Source organism: Scyliorhinus canicula, chromosome 10 (genome assembly GCF_902713615.1).
Source record: "Scyliorhinus canicula chromosome 10, sScyCan1.1, whole genome shotgun sequence".
Taxonomy (NCBI): domain Eukaryota; kingdom Metazoa; phylum Chordata; class Chondrichthyes; order Carcharhiniformes; family Scyliorhinidae; genus Scyliorhinus; species Scyliorhinus canicula.
Genome location: NC_052155.1, coordinates 107189234 through 107203498, shown reverse-complemented (window position 1 = coordinate 107203498; position 14265 = coordinate 107189234). Strand labels below are relative to the sequence as shown.

General features: G+C 44.4%; 1 protein-coding gene across 3 annotated transcripts in view; it reads right to left on the bottom strand.

Annotated features, from left to right (window-relative positions):
- sgk3 (serum/glucocorticoid regulated kinase family member 3) overlaps positions 1-12958 on the bottom strand; it is a 189854-nt gene extending 176896 nt beyond the window's left edge. The window contains exon 1 of one of the 3 annotated variants that reach the window (XM_038809514.1): positions 12787-12958. The gene's annotated coding sequence lies outside the window, so the exon portion shown is untranslated. Of the gene's footprint in view, positions 1-10665; positions 11019-11510; positions 11835-12786 lie in introns of those variants that run through there. The other 2 variants (XM_038809512.1, XM_038809513.1) reach the window with 2 other exon arrangements.
- Between the last annotated feature and the right edge of the window lie 1307 nt (positions 12959-14265).

The window sequence follows — 14265 nt, the reverse complement described above, 5'->3', positions numbered from 1 at the left end:
TCACTTCCTCGGCTCCCCACAGAAGCCCTGCCGCCAGGTTCAAGTTTTTTCAAAAGGAGCACTATTCGGCACCAGGTTATTGGGGAGGCCGATGAATCATGGGGGGCCGTTGGATATGGGGCCGCTCCCATTAATTACATAGAAATAGGACTGAAGTGATGATAATTGGTTTCTCGCCACACTATGGCAGGATCTCAATTTCACCTCGGGGAGCAGGCCTGTTACATCGCAAACTATTTGGCATCTGCCTTGGCAGTCGTGTTCGGCCTCTCCCAATATTCACTGGCGTCTTCCTGGGCCAATTAGGAAGTACCATTCAGCATTATGTCATTATAAACTTTTAAATGAATGTTTCCATTAACTCGTATTCATCTCAGTATCTCATCAATGCCAATAAACTGTATCTTGAGCTATTGTGTGGCACTTTTCAAAATCTTTTAAAGTGCAAATAAACAATATTAACCAAGCATTTTGAAAGGACAGTCTCACACTACTTATGTTTGATGTTAATCCTCAATCTAGGAGTTGCACAAGTACCCAAGTCTCTTCAAATACCTGAATCACAGAATTCCTACAGTGCAGGAGGCAGCCATTTGGCCCAACAAGTCTGCACCAACCCTCTGAAAGAACACCCCACCCAGGTTCACTCCCCTACCCTATCCCCGTAACCCCTAACCTTTAATTTATCTAGTATAATTCAAATGTTTAAATTAGCTGTCTAACCTTTCTATCCATTTAAATTTTAGCTGCCGGGAGGACAGTTCTCTACATGTGTAGCCATGCATATTGAGAATTCTTTGCTGGGCAGAGAACTGGAGTTTAAGTCATGTGGTATAAATGAGGAAGTGCCTGACTGAAATAGAAACTGCAGCTGCTGGTCTGAACTAGGGACTGCAATAGAAATGAGCCATACTATTTAGTGGAGCACTGTTTAGGTGTTTAACATTACTACTGCCCATTTAGAATGATCAGAAATATATTCAAATTTGTGAAGAAACAAGACATGCAAACTGCAACTTCACAGGTTGGAGATAGGAGACAATCAATCAGGAGAGAATATATATCAGCATTTAAAGGCACTGTATTGACCTGTCCAAAAGAACAAAGAACATTACAGCACAGGAACAGACCCTTCGGCCCTCCAAGCCTGCGCCGACCATGCTGCCTTCTAAACTAAAATCTTCTACAGTTCCTGGGTCCGTATCCCTCTATTCCCATCCTATTCATGTATTTGTCAAGATGCCCCTTAAATGTCACCATCATCCCTGCTTCCACCACCTCCTCCGGCAGCGAGTTCCAGGCACCCACTACCCTCTGTGTAAAAAAACTTGCCTTGTACATCTCCTCTAAACCTTGCCCCTCGCACCTTTAAACCTATGCCCCCTAGTAATTGACCCCTCTGCCCTGGGAAAAAGCCTCTGACTATCCACTCTGTCCATGCCCCTCATAATTTTGTAGACCTCTATCAGGTCGTCCCTCGACCTCCGTCATTCCAGTGAGAACAAACTGAGTTTATTCAACCGCTCCTCATAGCTAATGCCCTCCATACCTTGCAACATCCTGGTAAATCTCTTCTGCAACCTCTCTAAAACCTCCACATCCTTCTGGTAGTGTGGCAACCAGAATTGAACACTGTACTCCAAGTGTGGCAAAACTAAGGTTCTATACAGCTGCAACATGACTTGCCAATTCTTATACTCAATGCCCCGGCCAATGAAGGCAAGCATGCCGGATGCCTTGTTGACTACCTTTTCCACCTGTGTTGCCCCTTTCAGTGACAGTGACATCACTCAAACCTTTAAGAAAAATTGCATTGTTCACTGCAATTTTCAGTGATACGGATACATAGTTCTGAAGCCTTACCCCTTAAAATATATTGCCAGCATTAAATCGGTCATTATGAAAACTGTATTGTACCCAATTCAATGTTCTAATCTACAATGTATGTTTTTTTTTTAAACTGGTGATAAAGCAGTGTGCAGCCAGAAAGATAAGTAAGAAGGATAGCTATGTCATCATTCTTTGCTCAGTGGTAGCATGCTTATCTGAGTCAGACGTTGTGGGCTAAAGTCACACTCATGACCCAAGCATATTATTTGGGTTGTGAAATCAGTGCAATGGTGTCCCATTGCGCGTACAGATGTAAAAGAACGCTCAACACTATTCAAAGAACAGGGAGTTCATTGGATGTCCTGATGAACATTTATCCTTCAATTAACATTCCGAATGAAAAGTTTAACTTGCCAATCATCTCATTACCATTCTTAGAATATTGCTTTATGCAAATTGGCGGTTGTCGTTGCCTTCAAAACAGTGATCACCATTCAAAAGTAACTCACTGGCTATATACAGTGTTTGGGAAATCCAGAGGATAGAAAAGACGCCTTCTAAATGCAATTACTTCCTCTTATTCAAATGATTGCTGATAGCACAAAATTATACCAGGGTCGCAATAAAGTAGGAAAGAGGTTGTTTGTGAAAGATGTCAGTTCAAAGCATGGCTGCTCCAATAATAAAAGAACTTGAGTTTCACAACAATAATTTGCATTTATATCACAGTTTTAATGTAGGTGCTTCACAAAGGAATCCGGAAACCTTTATGAGAGCTGCTGGAGTGATCAATGGCTTGGTCAAGAGACAAAATGGTCCTGAAGGCCAAGTGGTGAGATTTAGGGAGGGAGTTCCAAAAGGACAGACCGAGCCATCTGAAGGTTCCAATCCCAATGTTGCAGTGGAGAATGGATAGGTGACCTGCCAGAGGATACAGAGGCTGGAAGAGATTGCAGAGGTAAAGTGAGGTGAGAGATGTGTAGTTTAGAATTTAAATTCAACATGTTGGGGGTGAAAAAGGAACCAATATGGCCGGGTAACATCTGAACTTGGTACCGAACAGGAAGCAAAACTCTAAATGAGGCCATGTGGTTGGCGAGGAGAACAGAGAAGAAGAAAATAATATCTAGGAGGTGAAGAAAACATGGATAATGATTTGATGGCAGTAAATTTAAAAGCAGATAGTGTTAAGTGCAAGGACATGGTAAAGATCCAAAGGAATTATATTGTTTTGTGCACTGTATTACACGCCTTCTGAAATACTGATTTATGGTTTGGCAATTGGTACAGCAGAGTACTTTCAGGAAGGTACATTTAGAGTAACAAAGATCTCAAAGGATTTAAGAGTCCAGGTTACAAGGACAGTGTTTTTTTTAAATATTGATTCATACGATGTGGGCGTCACTGGCTACGTCAGCATTTAATATGCATCCCCAATTGCCTTTGAGAAGTTGGTGGTGAATTGCCTTCTTGAACCACTGCAATCCATTTGGTGTAGGTACACCCACAGTGCTATTAGGGAGTAAGTTCCAGGATTTTGATGCAATGACAGTGAATGAACGACGATATGATACTAAGTCAGGATGGTACATGATTTGGAGAGCAAACTCCAGGTAATGGTGTTACCATGTATCTGCTGCCCTTGTCCTTCTAGATGATGACAGCAGTGGGTTTGGAAGGTGCTACTCGAGGAGTCTTGATGAGTTCCTGCAGTGCATCCTCTAGGTGGTATACACTGCTGCGCTGCCACTGTGCATCAGTGGTGGGGGTAGTGAATTTTTGTGGATGGGGTGCCAAACAAGCAGGCACCATGACCACCACACCATTTAGTTCAAACATCTGTCCAATTCAGCCTCGAGTATATTCAATTACCCAGCCTCAACTGTTCTCTGGGATACAGAATTCCAAAGATTAACAAATTTCAGAAAAAATTCCTCTCATCTCCCTTTTTAAATTGGAAATCCCTTATTCAGAAATCAGCACCCTAGTACTAGATTCCTCCAAGAGGGGAACATCCTCTCAAGCCTCTAAGTTCCTCAAATTTGTTAATGTTTCAATAAGATCACTAGTCATTCTTCTAAATTTCAATGAGTACAAGCCCAATTTGCTCAACCTTTCCTCATAAGACTACCTCGTCATCCCAGAAATCAACCTAGTGAAACCCTTCTGAACTGCCTCCAATGCAAATATATTACTCCTTAAATAAAGGCGATCAAAACTGTGATCTTACCAACACCATGTACAATTAATTTGCTTTCCTAATTAATTGCTGCATGTTCATGGTGACTGTTTGTGATTCATGTACAGGGATGCCCAGATCCCTCTTTGCTGCAACAATGCCCATCTCCATTAAAATGACATTTTGGTTTTCTATTCTTCCTGTCAAAGTGGGTATCCTCATATTTTTTCCACATTATTCTCGATCTACTCAATTCTTGTCCACTCACTTAACCAATCTATTTTCCCACCTTTTTTTTAAATTGTCAGCAAATTTGGCTACTAAGATAGATGGGAAGGAAATTGTGAAGAGGACACAAATAGTAACTAGCCAATTGTTTGGCAGATGGAGAATAATATAGTAAAATGTGAGGTTACCCACTTTGGTTGGAAGTGTTATGTAAATGGAGAGAACTACAGACTACGGTTATACAGTGGGATCCAATGTGATAAAGCAAAGTTTAAGGGCAGCATGGTGGCGGAGTGGTTAGCATTGCTGCCTCACAGCGCCGAGGTCCCAGGCTCGATCCCGGCTCTGGGTCACTGTCCGTGTGGAGTTTACACATTCTCCCCGTGTTTGCGTGGGTTTTGCCCCCACAACCCAAAGATGTGCAGGCGAGATGGATTGGCCACGCTAAATTGCACCTTAATTGGAAAAAATTAATTGGGTGCACTAAATGTATTTAAAAATAAATAAATAAAACAAAGTTTAACATGCACGTTCAGCAAGTAATTAGGAAGGTAAATGGAATATTGGCCTTCATTGCAAGGGGATGAAATATAAACGTAGGTATGTTTTGCTTCAACTGTACAAGGCATCACCTAAACCACACCAAGTATAGCATGCAGTGTTTTGGTCTCCTTATGCAATTAAGTAGGAATGTACATGCATTGAAAGCAATTCAGGGGGGATTCACTAGGATGATTCCGGAGGGGGGGATTCACTAGGATGATTCCGGGGATTAAGGGGATTGTTTTATGAGGAAAGGTTGGGCAAATTGGATTTATACTTAACGGAATGAGAGGTGATCTAAATGTAAGATTCTGAAGAGGCATGACTAGGTTGGTGTTGAGAGGATATTTTCCCTCATGTGGCAACATAGAACTCGGGGCATCATCTCAGAATAAGGGCTCACTCATTTAAGACTGAGATGAGAAGGAATTTATTTTCTCTGAGGGTCATAAATCTTTGGATTCTCTACCCCAAAAGGTTCTGGAGGTTGGGGAGATTGAATACATTCAAGGCTGAGGAAAACAAGATTTTTAAAATATAGGAATATCATTGGTTATAGGATCAGGCAGTAAAGTGGAGTTGAGGCCAATATCAGATCAGCCATTATCTTATTGATGGTGAAGTAGGCTCATGGGTCGTGTGACATACTTCTGCTCCTATTTCTTTTTATCTTCAATCCCAATCCTGTCCTCACTTGATGCATACTTGTTGGCAGATCAAATAGGAATCATTAGATTGCAATCAGAAATGGGAAACTGGATTATGACGCTCTCTCTGGCACCCTGACTGCTAGTTATCAGATAACAACACAGACCAGCTATCAGATACCAAAATCAAGCCTGACTAAATCTGGTGCAGTTAATAAAAACAGTCTGTCAGAACTTCTAGTGCATGTGTTAAACAACAGCTTACAACTCCAAAATCAAAGTTCTCTTTCATCAGCTAAGTAATCACTAGGTACGGTAATCTAAACTATGTTGTTAATTTACTTACTATGCACAGGCCCCATTGTTCATCATTCTTTCCTTTAATCACCACTAGTCTGATTCTTTCAGTTAGGAGCAATATCAGACAAGAGTCTCATTTTTAAATGTAAGTCTAATTTCCCTAGCTTTAAAAGCAAAGGAAAATCCACTTCAGTATTTGAACCCCACAAAAGGTTGCAGGTTAATGAACCCCTCCCACAATAATATTAAAACAGAATATTTACTTTGGTGTCACATTTGGTCGCAAGATGAGCTTCCAGCCTCATATTTGTGCCATCACTACGACCAGTTATTTCCACTTGCAGGATATCACTTGCTCGGTCTCAGCTCATCTGCTGTGGAAAGCCTCATCCATGCCTTCATTAACTCTAGACTTGACTATGTCAACACACTCCAGGCCAATCTAACCTGTGAAGCAACATCTTTATTTTCAAATTCTCATCAAATTTGTTTTCAAATCTCTCTATGGGTTGCCACTCGCTATCTCTGTAATCTCCTCATGTTTGCAGCACGATCACAACCCTCAACCAGCTAAGATATCTGCAACCTTCTAATTCTGTCCTTTGTGCATTCCCAATCACAATGGCTCCACCATAAGTGGCTGTGCTTTTCACCACTTAGGCACCAAGCTCTGGAATTCCCTCACTACATCTTTCCAACTTGCTTTCCTCCTTTAAGACACCTCGTCATCCTCTTTGACCAAGCTTTTGCTCATCTGACTTAATCTCTCCTATGTGGCTAGATGTCACACTTTGTTTTGTAATGCTCCTGAGAAATACCTTGGGCATATTATGTCAAAGGCTCTACATAAATGGAAGAAACCTGGAATGGTGAGGGAAAACCAGGGGCAGGATTCTCTGCCGGCAGGATTCTCCGTTTTGCCGGCATCCGGGGATTTCCCGACAGCATGGGGCTGCCCCACAATGGGAAACCCCATTGACCGGCCGACGTAACGGAGAATCCCGCCGGCGGGTCGAGGCAGAATTGTGGCACGGCGGGGCAGAGAATCCAGCCCCAGATCAATGGAAGAAATAAAAATAAATGGATGGAAATAATAATGGGGTGAAGGTGGAGTAGAGTTCACAGTCTGAAGTTGTTGAACTCAACGTTGAGTCCGGAAAGCTGTCACGTGCCTAATTGGAAGATGAGGTTCTGTTCCTCCAGTTTGCGCTGGGCTTCACTGGAACATTGCAGCAGGCCAAGGATGGACATATGGATGTGAGAGCAGTACGCTGACTTGAAATGGCAAGTGACAGGAAAGTCTGGGTCCTGATTTGTGGACAGACCGGAAACGTTCTGAAAAGCAGTGACCTAGTCTGCATTTAGTCTCTCCAATGTAGAGTAGACCTCATTGGGAGCAGCAAATGCAATGGAACAGATTGAAGAAGGTGCACTTGAACTGCTGCCTCACTTGAAAAGTGAGTCACCTGGGATGGTGAGCAGGGAGGAGGTAAAGAGGCAGGTGTTACAGAGTCTGCCGTGGGAAGAGGGTGAGGTGCTGGGTGATGGAGGAGTGGACCAGGGTATACAGAGGGAACAATCCCGGTGAAATGCTGATGGAGGAGTGCAAGGGGAAGGTGTGTTTGGTAGTGGAATCATGCTGGAGTTGGCAGAGGATGATTCTTTGAATGGGAAGGTTTGTGGGATGAAAAAGTGAGGAAAAGGAGGACCCTATCCTGGTACCAGGAGGGAGGGGAGTGGGTAAGAGCAGGGGTGCGGGAGATGGATCAGACACGGTTGAGAGCCCTGTCGACCACAGCGGGTAGGAAACCACGATTAAGGAAGAAAGAAGACATGTCAGCAGCATGGTTTTGGAAAGTGGCATCTTTGGAACAGATGATGGTGGGGCTGTGTCTGGTGTGCTCTGCAAAACAACTGAGACAAAAAGAACTGGGAGATTGGGATGGAGTCCTTACAGGATGTGGGATGTGAAAAACTGTAGTCAAGGTAGCTGTGGGAGTCAGTCGGTTTGCAATGGATTTTTAAAATTTAGAGCACCTAATTTATTTTTCTAATTAAGGGGCAATTTTGCGTGGTCAGTCCACCTACTCTGCACATCTTTGGGTTATGGGGGTGAGACCCACGCAGACACGGAGAGAATGTGCAACTCCACACGGACAGTAACTCTGGGCTGGTATCGAACCCGGATCCTCAGCACTGTGAGGCAGCAGTATTAACCACTGCGCCACCATGCCACCCCTGTGTAATGGATATTAGTGGTCAGTCTATCCCCAAAAATTAAAATAGAATGGTCAAGAAGGGAAGAGTCAGAGATGGACCATGTGAAGGTGATGGAGGGGTGGAAATTGGAAGCAAAATTAATAAATGTTTCCAGGTCCAGACAGGAACATGATGCGGCACCAAACTGTCATCAGTGTACCGATAAGAGTTGTGGGATGGGGCCGGAGTAGGACTAGACAAGGAATGTACAGCATACCCCATAAAGAGACAGGCAAAACTGGGATCCATGCAGGTACCCATGTCCACACCTTTGGTTTGGAGGAATTGAGACATGTTAAAGGTGAAATTGTTCAATGAGAGGACAAGTTCAGCCAGATGGAGGAGAGTGGTGGTGGATGGAGATTGTTCAGGCCTCTGTTTGAGGAAGATGTGGACAGCCCTCAGACCACCCTGGTGGGACATTCATGATAAAGAGGTGGCTGTTGGGGCCGGGCAACTTGGAAATTATTGATATGATTGATAGGAGCAATCATGAATATAGGTGGGAAGGGACTGAACAAGAGAGAGTAAGGAGCCAAGAAAGGAAGAAATTAGTTTAGTGGAGTAGGAACAGACTGACATGATGGGCATACCGGGACAGTCCTGTTTATGGATTTTGAGGGGGAGGTATAAGCGGGCTGTCTGGGGTTGGGAGATTATACTGTCAGAAGCTATGGAGGGAAGATTTCCGGGAGGTCAGTGACAGTCCTGGAAACAATGGCTTGATGCTTGGTGATGGGGTCATGGTCCACAGGGAGGTAGGAGAAAGTGTCAGGGAGTTGCCATTCAGCCTCTGCAAGGTAGAGGTCACAGACCTCAGGAGGTGCAGAGCACACCAGACAACAGCCCCACCTTTATTGGCAGATTTGATCCGAGTAAGCAGAGTCAACCAGTTCAGAAGGCGACAGATTACAGTGGGTGAGAGGAGCAGAGAAATTATGGTCAATGTCACGCCGACAGTTCTGAATGAAAAGATCAAGAGCAGGTAAGGGGGCTGGAGCAAGGGGTCCAAGTGGAGGGAGAAAAGGGGTGGGTAAAATAATCTATTGAACGGGGTGGGGTGGGGACCCCAGGTGGGGTTGGTGACCACTGCCCAAAGAAGCAAGCACGGAGACGAAGGCGGCGGAAGCAAAGTTCAGCATTGTGTCGAGCCTGAAATTCATTGAGGCGGGGGGTGGGGGCGCGAAAGGGTATGAAGCCGAGTCCTTTGCTCAGTAGTAGTTGCTGTTAGTAATTCATAGAATTAAGTGCAGAAGGAACTATTCGACCCATCGAGTCTGTAGTAGTTATGTTAAATGGCAGATGGAATACAATGTGGGGCGAGGTGGGGCACTTAGGTAGGAAAAATAGAGGCAGACTATTTACTAAATAGGAAAACACTTTGGAAATCAGAAGCACAAAAGGGGCTTAGGAGTCCTAATTCAGGATTCTCTCAAGGTTAACATGCAGGTTCAGCTGACAGTTAAGGCGGCAAATGCAATGTTAGCATTCATGTCGAGGGGGACAGAATACTAGAGCAGGGATGTACTGTTGAGGCTGTACAAGGCTCTGGTCAGACCCCATTTGGAATATTGTGAGCAGTTTTGGACCCTGTATCTAAGGGAGGATGTGCTGGCCTTGGAAAGGGTCCAGAGGAGATTCACAAGAATTATCCCCAAAATGAAGAACTTGTCATATGAGGAGCGGTTGAGGTCTCTGGGTCTGTACTCGATGGAGTTCAGAAGGATGGAGGGGCAGGGGGGAGAAGAATCTCATATTACAGAATACTGCAAGGCCTAGATAGAGTGGATGTGGAGAGGATGTTTCCACTAGTAGCAGAAACTAGAACCCAATAGCACAGCCTCAGACTGAAGGGACAATCCTTTAAAACAGATATGAGAAGGACTTTGTTCAGCCACAGGGTGGTGAAGATGTGGAATTCATTGCCTCAGAAAGCTGTGGAGGCCAAGTCACTGAGTGTCTTTAAGACAGAGATAGACAAGAAGTTCTTAATTAACAAAGGGTTAAGGGGTTATGAGGAGAAGGCATGAGAAACAATCAGCCATGATTGAATGACAGAGCAGACTTGATGGGTCGAATGGCCTAATTCTGCTATGCCTTATAGTTAATCAATCTTTTTATGTGGATATTTTTGGTCCCAAATATTCACACTCAGCATTTTCACCAAGGGTTCTTCAAGTTGCTGTGGGTTGACAACCACTCACTTCCACTTTCTCATCCTTGCAATCAGGTCCTGATGAGATCGATCTGCCATGAGCAGTGTCTCCATCCATCCATCCATCCCGCCCCCCAAACCCCGGCCACACACACACACAAATAAAAGTGAAATCTACACTGCAATGTTGTATTTCAGATTCGGGTAGTTGAAACATTGACAAGAATAGATGTTTGAGCAGCTGGCTTTCGAAATAAAGTAAAAATGTCGGCAAGTGTACAAATAGTTAACAATAAAAGGGCAACATTTACGTGGGCAATATAGTGGCACTTTTAACATTTGATGGGTAAATATAGACGAGCCTGGTAAAATCTTTTAGAAATGTATAAAGGCGACATAGTGTAAAGAACAATCAAGAAAATATTTCTACGATAGATGCCCTTTGACTGCTGATCTTATTGCTAACTTTTGAAACGTATGCAACCATTTGTGAAAAACATATACGGACTTATTCATTTGCCTACCTTGTTTAACAGTAGAATATTTTAAATAGATTACGATAGCTGAAACTGTGAATCTGCATTCATTTGACATTCAATTTGGAATACTTTCTGGAGAGCTGGAATTTCGGAAATGCACTCAACTGATTAAAGTCATTACTGCGTGGACTTTACTTTCTTCTAAATTAAGGGAGCATCCAGTTGAGATCAGTTGTTAGAGAGTCTTTGATCCGAACATGCTTTTTCGGCCTCAGCTGTCAGTTTTAGACCATTTGCCCGCCGTGCACTGTCCAATTTCTCAGTTCAGCTGCTCATCATCACCACCCGCGCGCCTTCCGAATCGACCTCGAGCCTGGATTTCAAATTCCACGTGACTGAACCGCAACCGGCCGCGCGCTCCAGCCCTGCCCCTCCCCGGGGCCGCGCGCTCCGACCCCGGGGCCGCGCGCTCCGACCCCGGGGCCGCGCGCTCCGACGCCCACCACACACACACACACCCCCTCCTCCCCCGGCCGCGCGCTCCAACCCCCATCCTCTTCTTCCCCGGCCGCGCGCTTCAGCCCCGGTCGCTGATAAGTTGCTGCACTTTATTAATTAAATTTCCAGTTCAAGATTTTCAGCGTTGTCAAACGGAATAATGTCTGTTACAACCCGGCAGTGTAACCTGCACTACAGGCAAAAGGAAGAAGAATGTTTTGGACGGTTTCCTACAAACGTCTCCCTCCAGCTGAACATGCCAGTGTTATTATAAATGAATGACTGCGGTCTGTCAGGGCGGAGAACTTGCGCTCCAGTGACACCGACGAGGCCTCTGCAAACAATCCAAACTACATCACAAACTTTTCGTTTTGCACAAACTTTAAACTTACATTTTGAAGTTCACCGACAAGTCGCCCCGATTCAGGGTCAGGCTTGTGTAACGAAGTGATCTTTATGACCTTTGGTACGATCCGAGAGTCCACTCGTCCCAGGTCTTACGAGAATGTTTGCTTCTTTCCTTTTTCCCGAACTGCTATCTGAAGTCTCTGACGTGTCGGAACTCTTGGCTTCAGTCCATTAGAAGACTGTCAGGACAGGAATACGAGCACAACTTGGCCCAGTTGTGGATAAAAGTAATTTTTTTTTTACCAACCTGGACGCAACCTTTAATGCTAGATTATGCTCCGGCTTTATGCTGGCGTTTCATCTTCTGAGTGGCTCATTTAGCAGTGATTCAGTAGGGTGCAGCCCCTGCTGGTAGCTTCAGCTCATTTTAAGATTAATTGAATGTCCAGAAGCAAAATACTGCTGAAGCTGGAAATCGGAAATAAAAACAGAAAATGCTGGAAATACTCCGCAGGTCAGGCATTGTTTTTGGAAAGCGGAGTTACCATTTCAAGTTGATTACTTCCATTAGCACTGTTGTTGACTTTTAAACCTACCCATTTTCCCTTGTGAATCTCTCCAGTAGTTTCTGTCCCACTCCCAGCACCCAGATGGCCCTATTCAAAGTCACAAGCGGCATTAATAAACATACCAACCCAATTAAAAACAAGTAATCTAGCATTATTTCGGTTGTCGGATCTTGCTGTATTACAGTAGCCAATTCTGTGTACAATACAACAGTGACTATGCTTCAAAAGCAATATAAAGTACTTCAGGGTGGCCAGTGTACACAAAATAGCCCACACAAATGCAAGTTATTTGACATTTTCTGTGACCGACCATTGTGCATTTCAGTGATCTCTCAGCAGGTTTTGATAATTGACTACACCATCCTCCTCCAATGCATCTCCTCGGTTTTCCAAATAAATTTGATTGCTCTTACATAGTTATACTCTTAGTCGTCTAATCTTAGCCACAGACATAAAATGGCTTCTATCCTCAACCCCACAGGAATACAATTATTTGCTCTCTCCTCCCATTATCGACATGCTATCTCTTAGTTATATCATGAACAACAGAAGGGTACAGGCACAATGGGCCAAATGTCCTCTTGTGTGCTCATTGTATGATTCAGCTCCCCTCCCCAGCCATTGTCTCAGGTTGAACCAAACTTCCCATAACTTGGATAGCCTATTCAAATCTGAGTTGAACTTCCAAACTCCATTCTCTCCATTATGAGTACTGCTTCTGGCTCTATAACATTGTCTGACTGTCTCTTACCGCCACCAAACTTCTGCTGAAGCCTTCATTCATGCCTTTGTCAACTCCAGACTGGAATTGTCCAGTGTTCTTCTGTACAATCAGCCACACTCTTTTGTAAATGTCAGCTCATCTCGTATTCCACTACCGATATGTTATCCTACAGTAGGGCCTAGATTTTTACGACTGAGATAGGTAGCTGTAGTCTGTAAATTTCCCACCTCAGTTTAAATGGTCCCAAATTGTGTGATTTTCACTCTGAAGAGAGGTTGTGGGAGGAAGTTGGACTCACAGATCTCAGAAGCAGATCACATGGGGATGGGCAAATGCTGAGGCAGGCTGATGAGAAGGCCCTCCTTGTCATAAAAACAGTTTACCCCTTATCCCTCACATTCCACCCTCTCCCCATGACTCCTCCTACGCACCATGCAAATTCAATGGCAACTCATGCAATCAGATAGACCGTTAGAGTATCAATACCAGACACTATTCAAACAGTCCATAACTCTTACACATGCAGGACTGACAGCTCAGACCAATAAAAGCTCAGCAAGCTTTCTGTTTTGACAAGTGAAGTAACTACTTAATTGGCATCATTAAGTGGTTATAATAAGTGATCCCTTGAAACAATGTCTCAATGTTTAATTGGACAATATTAAGAGGTGTGAAGTATTTGAAACCTGTTATGGATATTTAAATGTACTGTCTGATTGACACTTTTATAGGATTGCAGGAGCAGTCTGTGGTGAATGTATTGATGTAACAATTCACCATTTGCTTATCTGTATTACGCTGTTACCCATGTGGGCTGCACCTATGGACCACTGTATAGTATTACCTATAATGTAGCATGCTGGGGCCTGTGTGGGCTCCGCCCCTGACTCCACCCCTTGAGGGGAGGTATAAAGAGCAGTCACCCTGCAGGCAGCTCCCACTAACAGACCAGTCGCAGGCAGGCACTGTTCTAGTTGATTAAAGCCACAGTTTACTTCAACTCCTGGTTTCGTGTGAATTGATGGTCGCATCAATTTAATCAATTACAATGCCACTATGGAATCGGCCCACAGACCTGACCGACTGGAACTCGATCCGCAGACTGCAGAGGCGAAAGAGATTTTTTCGCACTGGCTCCGCTGTTTCAAGGCCTACCTCGCCGCCTCCTCCTCGTCTTCCACCTCCGACAAACAGAAGCTGAGTCTCCTCCACACACGGGTGAGCCATCGAATCGCTGTTCAACTCAAGGAAGCCTCCACCTACGCAGACGCCCTCGTGATACTAGAGCGCCTCTACGTAAGGCCCGTGAATGAGGTATACGCGCGGCATCTCCTCACCACTCACCGCCAGCATCCCGGGGAATCACTGGAAGAGTACCTACGCAACCTCAAAGTCCTTGCACGAAGCTGCAATTACCAGGCCATTACGGCCACTCAACATATAGACCTCGCCATCCGGGACAACTACATGGCTGGAGTCAGGTCCAACTACATGAGACAGTGCCTA